The sequence below is a fragment of the Mandrillus leucophaeus genome, unplaced genomic scaffold (assembly GCF_000951045.1).
Source record: "Mandrillus leucophaeus isolate KB7577 unplaced genomic scaffold, Mleu.le_1.0 Scaffold241, whole genome shotgun sequence".
Lineage (NCBI taxonomy): Eukaryota > Metazoa > Chordata > Mammalia > Primates > Cercopithecidae > Mandrillus > Mandrillus leucophaeus.
The window spans coordinates 557,691-574,540 of record NW_012102488.1 but is presented as its reverse complement, the minus strand read 5'-3'; the positions used below and the strand labels follow the sequence as shown (position 1 = coordinate 574,540).

General features: G+C 41.0%; 1 protein-coding gene and 1 pseudogene across 3 annotated transcripts in view; both read left to right on the top strand.

Annotated features, from left to right (window-relative positions):
- The window catches only part of ETFA (electron-transfer-flavoprotein, alpha polypeptide), a 139,072-nt gene that overhangs the window by 82,891 nt on the left and 39,331 nt on the right, over positions 1–16,850 (top strand). The window lies entirely within an intron of this gene.
- Positions 137–2,868, top strand: LOC105541579 (annotated as a pseudogene).

Genomic DNA, 16,850 nt, shown 5'->3' with positions numbered 1-16,850 from the left:
TGAGGCAGGAGAATGGCGTGAACCTGGGAGGCGGAGCTTGCAGAGAGCTGAGATCCGGCCACTGCACTCCAGCCTGGGAGACAGAGCGAGACTCCGTCTCAAAAAAAAAAAAAAAAAAGTCACATTCAGCCCTCCTCCCTGCTCGCTCGCGGGCCGGGCCTGGCATGGTGTGGTGTCACCACAGATGGCGCTGAGGCGGAGCATGGGGCGGCCAGGGCTCCCGCTGCTGCTGCCGCCGCTGGGGCTGCCATTGGCAGCTCTGGCTTCTCTGCTGCTGCAGGTCTGGGGCTGCAGGTCCGAAGCTCAACAGAGCCCTGGTGAAGCTGACAGTGGCTCAGGGGCAGCCAGTGAAGCTCAACTGCAGCGTGGAGGGGTTGGAGGAGCCTGACATCCAGCTGGTCAAGGATGGGCCTGTGATCCAGAACTTGGACCAGTTGTACACCCCAGTCAGCAAGCAGCACTGGATCGGCTTCCTCAGCCTGAAGTCAGTGGAGCGCTCTGACGCGGCCAGTACTGGTGCCAGGTGGAGAATGGGGGCGAAACCAAGATCTCCCAGCCAATGTGGCTCATGGTAGAAGGTGTGCCACTTTTCATAGTGGAGCCAAAAGATCTGGCAGTGCCACCCAATGCCCCTTTCCAACTGTCTTGCAAGGCTGTGGGTCCCCCTGAACCTGTTACCATTGTCTGGTGGAGAGAAACTATCAAGATCGGGAGACCCGCTCCCTCTCCATCTGTTTTAAATGTAACAGGGGTGACCCAGAGCACCCATGTTTTCCTGTGAAGCTCACAACCTAAAATGCCTGGCCTCTTCTCGCATAGCCACTGTTCACCTTCAAGCACTGCCTGCAGCCCCCTTCATCATCACCGTGACAAAGCTTTCCAGCAGCAACATTAGTGTGGCCTGGATGCCAGGTGCTGATGGCTGAGCCCTGCTATAGTCCTGTACAGTTCAGGTAACACAGGCCCCAGGAGGCTGGGAAAGTCCTGGCTGTTGTGGTCCCTGTGGCCCCCTTTACCTGCCTGCTCCAGGAGCTGGTGCCTGCCATCAGCTACAGCCTCAGGGTGCACTGTGCCAATGCCTTGGGGCCCTCTCCCTATGCTGACTGGGTGCCCTTTCAGACCAAGGGTCTGGCCGCAGCCAGCACTCCCCAAAACCCCCATGCCATCTGCACAGATTCAGGCCTCATCTTGGAGTGGGAAGAAGTGATCCCTGAGGGCCCTTTGGAAGTCCCTCTGGGACCCTGTAAACTGTCCTGGGTTCAAGACAGTGGAACCCAGGATGAGCTGACAGTGGAAGGGAGCAGGACCAATTTGACAGGCTGGGATACCCAAAAGAACCTGATCATATGTGTGTGCGTCTTCAATGCAGTTGGCTGTGGACCGTGGAGTCAGCCACTGGTGGTCTCTTCTCATGACCATGCAGGCCAGCAGGGCCCTCCTCACAGCCGCACATCCTGGGTACCTGTGGTCCTTGGTGTGCTCACGGCCCTGGTGACGGCTGCTGCCCTGGCCTTCATCCTGCTTCGAAAGAGATGGAAAGAGACACGGTTTGGGCAAGGCTTTGACTGTGTCATGGCCCGGGGAGAGCCAGCTGTTTACTTCCGGGCAGTCCAGTCCTTCAATTGAGAAAGGCCCGAGTGCATCGAGGCCGCATTGGACAGCTTGAGCATCAACAGTGGACTAAAGGAAAAACAAGGATGTGCTCAGCCCAGAGCAGCAGTTCACCCTGGCCAGATGTTGGGCAAAGGAGAGTGTGGTTCAGTGCGGTAGGCCCAGCTGAAGCAGGAGGATGGCTCCTTTGTGTAAGATGCTGAAAGCTGACGTCATTGCCTGAAGCGACATTGAAGAGTTCCTCAGGGAAGCAGCCTGCATGAAGGAGTTTGACCATCCACACGTGGCCAAACTTGTTGGGGTGAGCCTCTGGAGCAGGGCTAAAGGCTGTCACCCCATCCCCATGGTCATCTTGCCGTTCATGAAGCATGGGGACCTGCACACCTTCCTGCTCACCTCCCAGATTGGGGAGAACCCCTTTACCCTGATCCGGTTCATGGTGGACATTGCCTGCGGCATGGAGTACCTGAGCTCTCGGAACTTCATCCGCTGAGACCTGGCCGCTCGGAATTGCATGCTGGCAGTGGACATGACAGTGTCTGTGGCTGACTTTGGACTCTCCTGGAAGATCTACAGCGGGGACTACTATCGTCAGGGCTGTGCCTCCAAATTGCCTGTCAGGTGGCTGGCCCTGGAGAGCTGTCTGACAACCTGTATACTGTGCACAGTGATGTGTGGGCCTTCAGAGTGACCATGTGGGAGATCATGACACGTGGGCAGACGCCATACGCTGGCATCAAAAACGCTGAGATTTACAACTACCTCATTGGTGGGAACCGCCTGAAACAACTTCCAGAGTGTATGGAGAACTTCTTACACTCCCACTCCATCCAAGCCAAGGGCTGCTTAGGCCTTCAGATGACCTTTTGTATGATCTCATGTACCAGTGCTGGAGTGCTGACCCCAAGCAGCGCCCAAGCTTTACTTGTCTGCGAATGAAACTGGAGAGCATTCTGGGCCAGCTGTCTGTGCTATCCGCCAGCCAGGACCCCTTATACATCAACATCAAGAGAGCCGAGGAGCCCACTGCAGGAGGCAGCCTGGAGCTGCCTGGCGGGGATCAGCCCTATAGTGGAGCTGGGGATGGCAGTGGCATGGGAGCAGTGGGTGGCACTCCCAGTGACTATTGATACATCCTCACCCCTGGAGGACTGGCTGAGCAGCCAGGGCAGGCAGAGCACCAGCCAGAGTCCCCTCAATGAGACACAGAGGCTTTTGCTGCAGCAGCAAGGGCAGCAGCCACACAGTAGCTGTTAGCTCACAGGCAGAGGGCATCGGGACCATTTGGCCAGCTCTGATGGCCACTATGCTGGCTGCCTAAGCCCTGTCTGACCCCAGCCCAGACATCAAGGTGTGGAAGCTCCTGTGGTAGTCCTCCCAAGCTGTGCTGGGAAGCCTGGACTGACCAAATCACGCAATCCCAGTTCTTCCTGCAACCACTCTGTGGCCAGCCTGATCAGTTTAGGATTTGGCTTGATGGAAGTGGGCCAGTCCTGGTTGTCTGAACCCAGGCAGCTGACAGGAGCAGGATGGTTATGTTTCCATGGTTACCATGGGTGTGGATGGCGGTGGGCGGTCCAGGTCCAGCCCTGTGGGCCCTACCGTCCTGCTGAGCTGCCCCTGCTGCTTCAGTGCATGCATTGAGCTGCCTCCAGCCTGGGGGCCCAGCTGTTACCACCTTTGGATTTAAATACCCAGGTTTGCCCTTCCAAGTCACAAAATGATGTCCTTGTAATACTTTTAGGTGAAGGTTGGTAAGGGGTGGGTATCTCAGGTCTGAATCTTTATCACCTTTCTGATTCCACACCCTGCCTAGGCCAGGAAAAGTTGAGGGGAGCATGCTTCCCTGCAACTGACCGGGTCACACAAAGGCATGCTGGAGCACCCAGACTATCAGGTACCGCTCTTCCAAAGGCAGCATGTTGAGCCAGCAAGAGGAAAGGGTGCTGTGAGGCTTGCCCAGGAGCGAGTGAGGCTGGAGAGGAGTTCAGGAGCCCCCCTCCATGCCCACAATCTGAGCACGCTACCAAATCTCAGAATATCCTAAGACTAGCAAAGGCAGCTGTGTCTGAGCCCAGCTCTTCTAAACGGTGACCTTTAGTGCCAACTTCCCCTCTAACTGCACAGGCTTTTTTGTCCCAAGTCTCCAGAGAGAAATCAGGCCTAATGAGGAGGAGTTCCTGGAACCTGGACCCCAGCCTTGGTGGGGGAACCTCTGGAATGCATGGGGCGGGTCCTAGCTGTTAGGGACATTTCCAAGCTGTTAGTTGCTGTTTAAAACAAATAAAATTGAAGACTTAAAAAAAAAAAAGTCACATTCATTAATATAGGCAGGCATCACTTAACAATAGGGATATATTCTGAGAAATGTGTCATTAGACGATTTTGTTATTGTGTGAGCATCATAGAGTGTACTTGCACAAACCTAGATGTCATAGTCTACTGAACACCTAGGCTATATGGGGTAGCCTATTGCTGCTAGGCTACAAACCTGTATAGTATGTTACTGTACTAAATACTGTAGGCAATTGTAAAATGTTATTTGTGTATCTAAACATAGAAAAGTTAATGTGTTGTGCTATGATGTTACATCTATGACATCACTAAGGCGATAGGAATGTTTCAGATTCTTTATAATTTTATGGGACCACCCTTATATATGCAGTCTACTGTTGACCAAAAAATGTTGTTATGTGGTGCATCACTCATCTTGTTAGAAGAATCTTCAAAGCTCGTAGTCATCGGTACAAGTGTTTTAGAATTCTGATTTTTCACTTAAAAGTTCAAATTTTGTCCTTGATAAGAAATACTTTCAGTTGTTGTCTCAGAATTGATGAGGTCACTTTATTCACAGTAAGATACCTGCGAAAAATGCAAATGTCTGTCAGATTTTCTTTGAAGTAAAAATTGTGTTTCATGAAAAAAGTACCTAGTTCAGCTTGCAACTCAAACTATTAAACAGGTGCTTTCCCTCGAGACAACCCATTGTGCTTTGGTATGAAGTGGAAGTGTTTTCTACATTCTTCACAGTTTGTCACACAGAATATTAAAGATACATGTATTCCAAGGTCAAGATTTAATAATGTTAATAATTCTTTTTTTTTTCTTGAGATGGAGTCTCACTCTTATTGCCCAGGCTGGAGTGCAGTGGCACCATCTCGGCTCACTGCAGCCTCCGCCTCCCGGGTTCAAGTGATTCTGGTGCCTCAGCCTCCTGAGTAGCTGGGATTACAGGTGTGAACCACTATGCCCGGCTAATTTTTGTATTTTTAGTGGAGACAAGGTTTCACCATGTTGGCCAGGCTGATCTCAAACTCCTGACCTTATGTGATCCACCTGTCTTGGCCTTCCAGAGTGCTGGGATTACAGGTGTGAGCCACCGTGCTTGGCCAAGGTTAATAATTCTTACTGCTTTATCAAGGACCTTAGGTGAAAGTGGCTTTAAAAAAACAAAACAAAACAAACAACTGTGAGTATGTGGCCATGAAGAACGCAGTGAGTTTGGTGCCACTGCCTTGAAACTACTACTAAGGCAGTATTACCCACTGTCATTTTCACATCATCAGTGCAAATGTCAGTTCGGTTTTTCCAAAATAAACCATGGGATTCCAAAAAGCTATTTAACACTTTGAGTATTTCATCACCACTTGTGTTCATTGCCAAGGATTCATGTAAAAATATTCTTCAATGATTACTTGATATCAGTACTAGACAATAGAAGTAAAGCAGGAAACACAGTCATGTCTATAGACTTGTCAGGCAAAAGTACAGTTTTGCAGATGAGATGCTGTCTTCATGTTTACAGCTAAATATTTTATTCAGCAAGTTACTGTACCACTGGAATGTGACAGTGCCATAGTTTGTTTTCCTGGGTTTTCAAAGCAGGAATTCAGCAGTGTCACCTCTGTTAGTCTCTTAGCAACTATACTTCTCTAACCAATGAAATATGATAACTTAAGATGCTTCAGTGACCTTTTTCTTTTCTTGCTTGAAAAGCTAAAATAATAGCTTTTGGCTCTTAAACTCATGACATTTATGTTAAAATAAAATCCAATTTAGTTTTCTCTGAACCCTGAATGTTTATTTTCAAAATAGTCATCACTTCCTTTGCATAAGATAGAGTAAGGTAAATTATTAGCGTCTGTAAAGCTAAGAGAAAGATAACTTTTATCATATTTTCATTTATTTTACACAGTATTTTTAGACTATATTTCTCTTTTCCATAAGTTAGAAAACTCTGCTATCGGTTTCATCTTTTTCAGCATCTTTAGACATGGTTGTTGCAGCTGTGGGTTGAGAAAGTTAGTCTTCTCTATTTCAGTATAAATATTATAAAAATAGAATAGTTTTAGAGAAATTTAAAAATGAATAAAAGTTTAAAAAAATGTAAATGTTATTGCCATGTAAGACAACAGAGTGTATTTCTTATGTTTCCTTGCAGACACAAGGAAACCTGTGGTATTTCAAACATTGGTTTATTGAACAATAATGAAATTGTAGAAATTATAGCAGTTATAACTATAAGAACACACACTGCTGTACTGTCCTGAGAACAAACTAAGTTAATCCCTATATACACACAAATTTATACCTAAAACCAACTATACCGTAAAAACTTTTAGGAAACATAAAAATAGAGATGCATACATTCTGTTAGCCATCAGAGTGATGGTTTCTTTAAAAGTCCTGGCACCTCTGGGAAACTCCACTGTACACTGTGAGAGAATGAAAGAAAAAAGTGGTAAATAACATCTTAGTATTGCTATGAAAATAGGTTTGACTTTGCAGAATCCCTGAAAGGGTCTTGAGGCTCTCAGGGTTATCCTGACCATATTTGGAGAATTGCTGGTTGTCGAATAGTTTTGTAATATATTGTAGAGACACTGAATATGTTGTAGAGATTATGGATTCTGTTATATTCCTGTTAAGAATATTAACTTTGTGTTTTAGCAGGCAGTTAACTTGGCTGAACTCAAATTCCAGACTCAATCTCCTTATGTTCAGTTCTTTTAGTCTTAGCCTGACAGTATAGAGCTCACCTCATACATGCCTAATGCGGGGGTCAGCCAGAGTTTTGAGTGGAGTGTATGTGCAGAGTTTGTGGTTCTCTCCCTGTGGTTCTCTTGTTCTGGAATTTTTCGCTCAGTTTCCAGCTGGTTTGGCAGTCACGAATACTGTCTTTTGTGTGTTTACTCAACCAGTAAGACTGCAGATTTCTATCCAAAGTATCTCCTTTTTGGATTGGCTTTTATCCCTGTGGGGAATCTGCAAATGCCCCAAGGGAGGAAATAGAGATATATGCTGGGCTCATTTCAGTGTACCTCCCTCCCTTACAGAATCCCGGCTCCTTCAATGCTGCCTGTCTAAGTTGATCTCCATTGTACTTAAACAGTTGCTATCTGTGTTTTAACCAGGTTTTGTAGTTGTTCTCAGCAGGAGGATTGGTCTGATACAAGCTATTCCCTCAGGACCGTAAGCCAGGAGTCCTGAGGCCCAGAATTTAATGCATTACTTCACTTGTGCTCTGACTAGTGCAGAGTTGGATTATTATCTCCCAAATAATATCTTAATTAATGCTACTTAATAATGCATTAGGTTTTTGGCTGCCATATCCCACTGTTGGCAAGAATTACACTTGTGGCCATCCAGAATCTCTCCCCTCCCCCACTTGAATTGCCTGCTGTTAAACCACATCTCCTTTGTCTAGTAATAATTCAGTATTTCTTTGTTTTTAAAGCTGAATACAGTACTTTCATTTATCCTTATTTAATTTGGGTCTGTTTTCCCTACCATTGAAGCTTCTTGAATCTCTTAAAGCTTGATTTCGTTTTCTACTTTCCTTTCAACTTATATTGTTTGAAGATCCTCTCGTTTTTTTGCCACTTTGTAATAGCTGTGGAAAGCATCATCAGCACTGCTGTTTCTGATGATCAGTAGTAAAAAGTTCCCTACTTCATAAAGTAAGGGCACATAAAGTCAGATTTGGTTATCCTCACAAAATAATATTTTAATAATTTGAAAAACATATGTAATACTCAAAGGATGCTGTGAATTTTGTTTTTTAAATGCTTTTTTGGGTCATTCACAATAATTTACATGTGAATATGAAAGATTATAGAACAGTTCCTGGTATGCTTACGGATTCATGCTCCCTGCAAGAATTCAGACCCAGTGATAGGAAAACACTAGTCAATTCATAGCTTACTATTGTAACAAAGACTTCTCTTTATTTTTTATTTTGAAATCATTTCAGACTTATAAAAAGTTGAAAATTAAAAGCAGTATAGCTGAGCACCGTGATGTATGTCTATGTCTATAGTCCTGGCTGTTCAGGAGACTGAGGTGGGAGGATTGCTTGAGGCCAGCAGTTAGAGACTGTAGTACACTATGATCATGCCTATGAACAGCCACTGCACTCCAGCTTGCATAATACAGCAAGACCCCGTCTCTTTAAAAAAAAAAAAAATGTACTCTGTGTGTGTGTGTGTGTACATGCATTTTTTCTGAACTAGTTGATAGTAACATTTATAGCCCTTTACCCTTAAAGACCTCTGTATGTATTTCTTAAGAATAGAAATGTTCTCTTATATAACCAAAACACATTTATATGCCATATTCCAATTCTGTCAATTCATATTCTGATTCCGAGTTTTTATTTTCTAATGGAATACTCCAGTTTTATCAGTTAGCCTAATACAGAATCCACTTTAGGGCCAAGTATTGTGTTTCGTTGTCATCTGTTTAGTCTTAAGTTATATGGTTGTGGTAAGGGATGGTTCTTGGTTCTTATTTAGTCTCAGTCTTAGGCAGATCCTCTGCACTTGGGCCTCAGAGTGAGGCTTTCTCAGTGTTCTTGTCCCTGCCCCCTGTGTCTCTACCTGTGGCAGCCAAACTCTGCCTTATCTGTAGTGATGGTGGGTAGCAGTTTGAGTCATCCTGAGAAAATTCAGGTGAAAGATAAAGGCTAGAAAGATAGATTGAAATGAGGTGAGAGAGTGTAAATAAAAATTCTGGCTGTGTGAGGTGGCTCATGCCTATAATCCCAGCACTGGAGGCTGAGTTGTAGAATGTACAATAAGTTTACTAGTGAAGTAGAAGGAAACCCAGGAGTTCAAGGGTGCAGTGAGCTGTAGTTGTGCCGCTACACTCCAGCCTGGGTGACAAAGCGAGATCCTGTCTTTAATTACATAAAAATAAAGTCACCTTAATAAAAAAGATTCTATATGGTCTTGTTTGTTTGCTAGATGTGGGCTGTAAATTTGGTTTTTAGAAGCCAATTCATATTGGACAACAGGATCAGTGCCCTGATTTACAGTGTCCCAACGTAAAAGCAAACTAAATGGCACATGGGAAGTATCATTTGGCCTGGTATCAAGATCAGAGAGAGAGATATATATCCCTTGAGTCCTTATAAAGAAGGCTCTGTTGATTGGCATCCTCAACAATACCTTTACTGTAAATAAGACAGTGGTTTCATAGGACTGCGTTTTTAATAATGTCCCTCAGTGTAGGCAAATTGCCTAATATTAAGCACATTTTCGTGAGAGGCAGAAATTATGTGATTTTGTATCTGCTGTTCAGGCTTATTCTAGGGTAGTGACTAGTGATCTAGTTGTAGAACCCTTCTTCAAAGGAAATTTTATCAGGAAGCCCCATGTATAATATGGGAAAAAGTGGAGTTGAAGTCGGGTGGTATATCTAGAGTGCTACTAGCTCAGCTCTCACCCTGTCTCATTTTCCTGAGAGAGTCTGTACGACACCTCTGCAGAATGACTAGAGCCCTGAGCACATTATCAGAACTACTGTCCAGAGAAAATTGTTGAATTGCATAGCCTCAGATAGTTCTCTACAACTGTGTCTGTGGGAACTGAATTCTGATTTTTGTCACCTGTTAGTATTTCAACTACTTTATTTTAAATTGCCACCCCTTTTAAAACCCCTTACTTGGTATCATTATCTTATTCTCAGAAACTGACCATTCCTTCTACTTCACAGGTAAACTTATTGTACTTTCTACATAAGCAAAGCGATACAAAAATCCAGCGTATCTACATGTAGATAAAAAAGAGGGCCTCCCTTTTTAATTTTGCTAATATGTCTGCTTATCCTCTGGGCCCCATCATTTTGTACCTTCTTTGAGACAGTGTTCTATTAGTTACTCCATCCTCCGCGTCAGAGTCTCTCCTTCTCTATTGGCCCCTTTTCTATAGTCTTAAGAAGAAAACCCTGTATCTGCCCAGCAGCTTCTTTTCCCCATTACCTATTGCCCCTTTCACCTCTCTCGCTAGGCTAAGCTTGAAAATGTAGCTTAGGTTTGCTGTATTCCTTTTCCTTCCCATTCTTTTCTTTTTATTTAAAAGTTTATACATAAATTTATGAAAATATAAATATATAATTTATATAGAAATAATAAACACTAATGTTTTCATCCCTGAATTTAAGAAACAATATTACAGTACTGTTGAAAACCCTTGTGTACTCTTCCTTTAATACACATTTTTTCCTCCCCTCAAAAGTAACCATTACTGGCTGGGCACAGTGGGTGGCTCACACCTGTAATCCCAGCACATTGGGAGGCTGCGGCAGGAGGATCATGTGAGCTCAGGAGTTTGAGACCAGCCTGGGCAACATAGCAAGACCTCCTCTCTACTTAAAAAAAAAAATTTAGCTGGGTGTGGTGGCATGTACCTGTAGTCCCAGCTACTCGGAAGACTGAATGAAGTGGATCACTTGAGCCAGGGAGATGAAGGCTGCAGTTAGCTATGATTGTGCCACTGCACTCCAGCCTGATCAACAGAACAAGAAAAAAAAAAAAGAAAAAAAGTAGCCATTATCCTAAATTTGATTATTATTGTTTCAAGATATTTCATTTTTACTTTTACTATATATCTACAGATCCCTAAGCAGTATGTAGCTAAGATTTTCAATATGGGTATGATGAATGATTTAGAGGCATACCAGATGTTGATCCTCTCAGCCTTTGGAACAGTGGATTTTATGACCAGCCTTGTTTGTGTATGATACAAATGTTATTTTCTGTGTGCCATGGTATAAAGAAGTTGGGGAGCACTGATATATAATGTTATTGTGTATATTTTTGAAATTATCAATAGTAATGTCCTATATATGTTCTTTATTTTTTCAATTCATCTTGTATTTGTGAGACTCATCTGTGTTAATGCAGGTAGCATTTTTTTCATTTGTATTTCATTTATGTATGGTATTCTGTTATATGAATTTATCACACTTTACCTATTTTTTTTACTAATGGTTGTTTATTTAAGTAGTCAATAATTTCTTACAAATAATGTTACCATGAAGATTATTAATAATGTTTCCTTGTATGTTAGTGTTTTATTAAAGAAATATGCCTTGGGGTGAAATTGCTAATTGTAGAGAATCTAGCTTTACCAGATTTTGACAAATTGTTTTCCAAAGTGGTTATTCCAGCTTATATTTACTAACAGTTTTAACAGCTCTCTGAACTTTGGTTATTTACAATTTTAAAAAAAACTTCTGCAGTTCTTGAGATAGACGGCAGTTCTGAAGATGGGTGGTGATGGTTGCATAACAAGGTAGCTGTACTTAGTGTTCCAGAACTATATATTTAAAAATGATTACCATGGACCGGGCACGGTAGTTCACGCCTGTAATCCCAGCACTTTCGGAGGCCGAGGCGGGTGGATCACCTGAGGTCGAGAGTTGAAGAGCAACCTGACCAACACGGAGAAACCCTGTCTCTACTAAAAATACAAAATTAGCTGGGCGTGGTGGCACATGCCTGTAATCCCAGCTACTCTGGAGGCTAAGGCAGAAGAATCGCTTGAACCTGGGAGGTGGAGGTTGTGGCAAGCCAAGATCGCACCATTGCACTCCAGCCTGGGCAACAAGAACGAAACTCCGTCTCAAAAAAAAAAAGATTACTGTGGTAAATTTTATGTTATATATATTTTAGCACAATTTTAAAAAAGTTTTGCTGGCCTGATGGGCATGAAATCTCACTGTGCTTTTTATCTGCTTTTCTGTGATTACTAGTGAGATATCTTTTCATATGTGAAATATCCATTTATGGTTTTTTCCCCTTTGAATATTTAATGTTAATACCATTTGCTCATTTTTCTATTAAATTATCTTTTATTGATTCTTGGAAGTTCTTTTTTTTTTTTTTTGAGACAGGGTCTTACTCTCTGTTGCCCAGGCTGGAGTGCAGTGGCGCGATATCAGCTCTCAGCTCACTGCAGCCTCCGCTTCCTAGGTTCAAGCAATTCTCCCACCTCAGCCTCCCGAGTAGCTGGGACTACAGGCGCCCTCCACCATACCTGGCTAATTTTTGTATATTTTTTTGTGGAAATGGGGTTTCACCATGTTGGCCAGGCTGATTCTTGGAAGTTCTTTATGTATTCTGGATACACATCTTTTATTGGTTATGTGTGTTGCATACATTTTCTTTCATTTATGTCTGTCTTTCCCATTTTAAAAAATAATACCTTTTGATAGAGCATTAATTTTAATGTGGTTCAACTTATTTTTTTCCTTTTTGATATGTACTTTTTGTGTCTTGTTTAAGAAATCATTCCTAAGATAGGATTGTAGAGATATTCACCTGTATTTTTTTCTAAAAGTTTTTAAAATTTTGTCCTTCTTCACATTTTGGTTTATAATTATAATCTACTTGATTTGATTTTTATGTTTAATGTGAAGTGAGTATTCCATTTACCCCCATATAGTTAATCAGGTACCTCAGCACCATTTAATACACATTCCCTCTCTCCTCCACTGATGTGCAGCATCATCTCTTACATATCAAGTTTATATGTATGCAGGGGTCTGTTTCTGGGCTGTCTATTCTGTCCCATTGGCCAGTTGTTTATTACTGTACCCATACTACATTTAAGCTTTATAATAAAGTTATCTGGTTGGGCAGTATCTCCCTTCTCAGTTCTCCAAAATGTTTTTAGCTATTGGTTCCCTGCGTTTCTTTACAGTTTTAGAATTCATTTGTCAAGCTTCACAGTTGAAATATTGATCAGAAATGTAGGTATAACTCATTATCCAGATTTAGACTATTACAAAAATTGTATAGCTACTAAAGCTTCAGAGAACTCAGACCTATATTTTATTATCTTAACAGGGAGAATTAATAACTGGTTCACAGTCTAATCGAAACCTCAAATAATTTTCCCTCAGTTACAAAATCTTAAACACTTTTATAAGAATCCCAGTTCATGTAAAAATCTGCATTATGCATGTAAAACACCAGTTACTTAACACTTACTACACTTATTATTTGGTATGTTTTTGGACAGAATAGTGTGGAAACTGTACAGTATCAGATATTTCTTCTATACTGCCCCAAACATGTACTATAATGTAATTAAGCAATGAGAAAATACGTTAAAGATACATGATGAACTGCAAATAACTGTTAGCTAATAACCAAGACCATGTAAAAAAAATAATGTACTGATTAAAGTGTTGCCTGAGTTAGATTTGCTGGTGAGAAGTGGGAAAAGGGGCTGTTATCATGGTTGCCGTTCAGTCGTGAGTCAAAATGTGTGGGAAGGATCTAGCAAAGGGCTCACTATTGGATTCGAAGAAGTGATGGACAGTTTTCTCCACTCCTGAGGTCCAGAAATAGATGGCTGTGAACCATTGTCTGCAGTCTTAGATAAAACAATTAGATGAAAAATATCTTTAAAAATGTATGTCTCCTTGTGTTCCTTTTGCTCATGGTTATAGAATGTGAGCATAAGATATGATCTTGTCAGGAAAATAGCTGAGATACAGCTGTTGAGTAGACTGGACAGTCTCTCTTAGATTCATAAGCACCTTAAATGTGCACTCATGCAAATCTCTTGATAGTTGTTTTTTTAAATTTGAATAGTGACTCCTGGGTTTAAAAAGTACATATTGTAACATATATTCAGATAGTGAAAATTCCTCAAGTGAGGAACATTGGATGTATAGATTAATTTGGAAAGAGTCCAAATCTTTGCAGCATTTGGTCTTCTGTGACCATGATTTTATTTCTCCACTTGTTTACACAGTTTTATAATTTTTGTTATAAAAGTATGTAGATATATAGGAATGCAATTGATAGATATTATTCTTATTTGTAGATTCTCTTGGATGTTGTACATACACAGCCATATCTTCTGGGAATAATGAATAATGAAATTTTGCTTCATCTTTTTATTCCATTTTCTTTTCTTTTTTTTGAGACGGAGTCTTGGCTCTATAGCCCAGGCTGGAGTGCAGTGGTGTGATCTCGGCTCACTGCAAGCTCCGCCACCTGGGTTCACACCATTCTCCTCCCTCAGCCTCCCAGGTAGCTGGGACTACAGGCGCCTGCCACCTCGCCCAGCTAATTTTTTGTGTGTTTTTAGTAGAGATGGGGTTTCACCGTGTTAGCCAAGATGGTGTCGATCTCCTGACCTCGTGATCCACCTGCCTCAGCCTCCCAAAGTGCTGGGATTACAGGCGTGAGCCACCGCGCCCGGCCAATTTTCTTTTCTTACTGTGTTAGCTGTGGCATTGTTGAACAGAAGTGGTGAGGATAAACATCCTTGTCCTTCATTTTGAGGAAATTCTTCCATTGTTTCACCACAGGTATTATGTTGGCTGTCTGTTTTTAGTGGATACCCTTTATCAGATTTAAAAAGTTACCTATAATAGGCAGTGTCATAGAATGGTTAAAAATCCAGACTTTCTAGCCAGGTTGTCAGGATTCAGCTCTTGGTGTTGCCACTTGCTGGCTGTGTGACTTTGGACAAATCACTTAACCGCTCTGTAGGACAGTTTTCTCTACTATATAATGGTGATAATAATTCATACTTCATACTGCAGTATTAAAGATTAAATGATTTTAACGATTAATATGTAAAACAGGATTAAATGAGTTAATATTTGTATGACACTTAAAAACTGCCTGGTATATAGTAAGTGCTGTATATTAGCCATTTTTGCAGTACTGCCATAAATCCTTGTTTTCTAAGAGATTTTGTTTTATTTTGTTTTGAAATTATGAACAGGCATTGAATTCTTATTTCTTTACCGGAGGTTTGACACACTTACTGGATTTTGTTAGCACATTAATATTTGTTGAACTTCATAGAGTCTCAGATTTACGCTACAACTAGCATTTAATTTCTATGGCCTTTTAAGGATTGGCATATTTGGTGGTAGTTTCCATTTAATACTTATTTCTAGATTGCCTTCTATTAGCTTTTTTGATGGTGCTCACCTTTCCTTCCTAACCATCTGAACATATAAGCATATTGCAGTTATTAAAGAATCTGTTATCTAATGCCAGGGAAATGTGTTCTTACTCTTAGTGCAACTTCTTAGTGGGAGTAGATTATTTTGTGTATATTTTGGTATTTTACTAACAGACCAACTGTCCATTCATAATGGTGAGACTAAGTGAATAGAAGTCAGTTTAAAGTTACCAGATGAATAAGCAGTTTTTGAAAAATGTATCAAGATAATAAATTTTGTTTCTGGATTCTCTTTTGAAAATTCACTATTGTTGAAAAGTCTGTGTAGGAACAAACTTTATAGACTTACTTGTATACAGCTGGGACTGAATTTATGGGCTGCCCTTCTAACTTGCTAAAAAGCTGAAGATTGACAGCTGCTTTCATACTGCATTATCTAGCTTGGCTTTTAACTCCAAGAGAATTGTGTTCACAAATTGATGCTCTGTTCCTTTGGGGTTGGTATAGAAGCATTAAATTGTACTGAAATATTCATATGTGAGTGCATTTAGCTGAAAGCAATTGATGTTTTGTTCCCAAGAGGACAGAGAGAAATGCTGTATGGACCTGTAGTCCAGAAAACACCCTAAGCATGCTTCTTAAAGGTAATTACATGGCCTGGATGATTAAAGCCCACACAGTCAAGTTTAAAATGACACAGAAGAAGTTGTAGAATTTATAAACTGTGGTTTGTATATATAAACTATTTGGTTGTACAATAGTTAAAAACTTAATTGCCAAAAAACTAGGAGTTTTAATTATATCTTTGGTTTGTCTTCTCAGCTGATTTTTACTAGACTGATTTCTCTAAACATTTATTCCAGAGGTCCAATATCAGTGAAGTTCTTTATCCATTATCATTTTATTAAAGTTAAAAATTGTAAATTTCAGAGAGAGTATTGAATTCTTTTTTACATATATATGGTAACTGTTTAAAAGCATGCCACTAATAATGATAAATTGACATGTCTTGTAGATAGTGAATCTAATTTAACAGCTGACATGAAAATCAATGAGAGTAGAAAGCAGATCTTTGTTGTAGCTGTGGTAACTTGAAAGAAATAAAACTATTCTAAATTTCTATTCTTATTCTGTGTAGTTTTTTATATTTTTTCATATAAAAAATAATATATTTTCTCATATAGTTTCAGGTATGATGGGCACATGAATGTCAAAGAACATGAGACACTGTACTAGAAAATGTTGATTCAATGGATAATTGGTCATTTAGCGTATGTAATTCAGTACTGTGTTCACTTCAAGGCCAAAGATACAAGCACTAAGGTGTAGAGAAGAAGAGTTTAATAACATCATTTAACTGTATATTAATATTAACCAAATTTAGTCTGAAAGGAAATTTGGGAAATAGTATTTGGGGCAGGAGGGTATACTCCACCTTCCTTAAAGTGAGATTATTTTAGAGGATCTTAGGTTGCATAGTAAATTTATTTTTAACTGGCATTACTATTTTCCATATTACAAGTTCTACTCCAATTCTTATAATTTTAGAAGGTACTTCAATGAGTTTTTCATAAGTCTTTGGTCTGAACTTCACAACTCAGATAGCTTTCTCTTAAATAAACATTTTGAGGGCTGGGTGCGGTGGCTTACGCCTGTAATCCCAGCACTTTGGGAGGCTGAGGCGGGTGGATCACCCGAGGTTGGGAGTTCAAGACCAGCGTGACCAACATGGAGAAACCCCGTTTCTACTAAAAATACAAAATTAGCTGGGAGTGGTGGCACATGCCTGTAATCCCAGCTACTCAGGAGGCTGAGGCACGAGAATTGCTTGAACCTGGGAGGCGGAGGTTGCAGTGAGCTGAGATCGTGCCATTGCACTCCTGCCTGGGCAACAAGAGTGAAACTCTGTCTCGAAAAAACTAATAATAATAATAATAATTTTGAGAATGATTTTGGATTTCAAGAAAAAAGCTTTGTTTATTTTTTGTTTTTTTGTTTTTTTGTTTTGTTTTTTTTTTTTTT